The sequence below is a fragment of the Phalaenopsis equestris genome, unplaced genomic scaffold (assembly GCF_001263595.1).
Source record: "Phalaenopsis equestris unplaced genomic scaffold, ASM126359v1 Scaffold000326, whole genome shotgun sequence".
Taxonomy (NCBI): domain Eukaryota; kingdom Viridiplantae; phylum Streptophyta; class Magnoliopsida; order Asparagales; family Orchidaceae; genus Phalaenopsis; species Phalaenopsis equestris.
The window spans coordinates 338,446-340,943 of NW_018164768.1; positions in this window are offsets into that span (position 1 = coordinate 338,446).

Below are 2,498 nucleotides of genomic sequence, written 5' to 3' on the forward strand. Positions count from 1 at the left end.
AATTTTAAAAAGATACCCAAACCACCAAATGAAATTTTACCTAATTGTCTTATTTATCATGATATTATGCTTGAGAAATGTTTTTTTGATTGTTTGTGCATATTACATTTCTTAAGACACTTGGAAAAGAAAAATGGATGAATTTGGAGCAAAAAAGTAAGAAAATGAAACTTCGCACAAGTGGTCCACTAGTTATGGCCGCTCGCATGCATGCAACCCATGGGCTTGCATTTGCTCGACAATGCCTTGCATAGGTGTGTCTAACCACGTAATTTCATGTGTAACTGGAAAGACCGCACATGTAGAAGAAGGGTTAAGAGTAAATTAACACCCTAAAGTGCTTGGATGGAGCTCGTTAGATGTAGCATAGGTGTGTCTAAATTATCTATCCTAAGAGAATATCCTAGACTATATGCAAACTCATAAATGACATTACAAGGTAGGAGTAAGCGAATGAGGAGTTGAAATTGACAAGTGTCCATGCATGACATGACCATGCTCAATCACTGTTCACACTTTACTCTTGGACTTGGTTATATTTTGTTTTCCTAAATGTGCCATCATACGTTTGTTAGATGGGTAATCCTAGAAAACCAATTGTCCATCCTTAGTAGTGTTGATCACAATGAGAGAGGAATCATGATAAACTTAAAACAGAAAAGTGAGACCTTATATTTTACTTTTATATCGCCTACCACGATTCAATTGTAATTGACATGAAGCAAGAGAGTGTGAGATACCCTCTCCACATATTGCATTAACCCTAGGCTTCCCTAGGAAAATAAGTATCAATAATAAGACTTATTGATAACAATTCTAATTATGTTGCTAATATGTAATGATAGTCGAACACAATTGATTAAATGCATAATTGAACATAATTAAACAAAAAAATCTTTAATGTAGACAATTTAATTATATCACATATGACGAAAACAAAATACATTAAGAGAAGAGTATTGTTACCAATCGAGTCGATTAAAATAGTATTAGTTATAATTATAATTATTCATAGTATCCTTGATGATCCCAAATTTGATCGCGTATCAGGAAGTCAACTGATGATAAATTAAAATTCCTTTATGAGTATAAGTTTCAACAATTAATTTATGCTTGTTAAGAAACAAAAAAAAAAAACATTATACATGCATAAATTAAATAAATATGAAATGCATGAAGGTTAGTTTAGGGTATGATAAATAACTTTGCTTTTATGCAGTTAAAAAGAGGTTAAGACACATTATTATATACAGATAAATTGATTAATCATTAAATACATATCTTTCAAGTTTAAAAAATGCCTCATCTATCAATGTTGATCCTTCCAGAAAATTTCCCATTTCCAACATATCATGATAACGGTACTCATGTGTATGTATAATTTAAAGCCACGTGGCTGATATTCCGCAGCTTGTTGATATTATTGGAGAAGAGCTGAAGAAGAAGAATTGACGTGGCGGCCATGAGCGCGATTACATATTCTTAAGAGTTTGCTTCTGAGTGCACTTAAATTCCCAATACTCATTTAATCGCCACAATTACAAATCCATCACGCTTTAATTTCTTTACTCAAAAGCCCAATCAATACATAGATATTTATGTATATGTATCCTTTCAAGGTATTCCATTTAGTAACACAAATAAAATGAGATTTTTGCCATTATGTAAATATTTTTCCTCACTCCAAATAATAAAAAAATATATTATCAAAATTTGACAAACAAAGCTTTTACTGTTGACTAATTGTCATATATATAATACATATATATATATATATACAATAAGAATTTTTATGAACTTCTTTATCTTTAAACATTATTTCTTAAATAAAAACACTTATCATACTATTATTTATCATGCATAATGATCAATTTGATGAAAAGATGAGAGTCCATAACTATGGCATAAAAATCTATTTTAGATTGAAAATTTTTAGGAGTTACCAAATGTTAACGTGGATTGATTTAGGCTTAGCCCCTACTTTTTCCCACGTCTCCCTCTCTTATGCTGGTGAAAAATGCATGAACTAAAGGTTTTGATGCTCATTTCAAACGATTAACCAATCAAATGAAGAAAAATTCAACGCAGAAATGAAGAATCTTGTATTGATGTCTTATATATATGGAGTTAAGTGTGGTAATCATTGATTATTTGATAAATGTCAACCCTATTTGGAATATTGATGTGCTAAAACTTACTACGAAGTAAATTGGTCTTACAACGAAAGTGAAAGTATCAGGAAGTATACTGTCTAAGAGTCCGCGTTTCGATACAATAAAGAAAGTTAACAATTATTTATGTATAAAAAGTTGTAGTTTATTAATTTAGTTAATCTAATTTGACGTGACTGCAAAGAAAGTTTGAGTTCTAATATTCTAAAAAAAAGAGTAAATCGTAGAAGACACAAAATGGAACCAATAGGAAGGATCTTATGAGTTTCTTTAATAATGATGAGGTTCGTGCCTCTGTGACTTGGGAATCGTAGATTTCCTAAATGT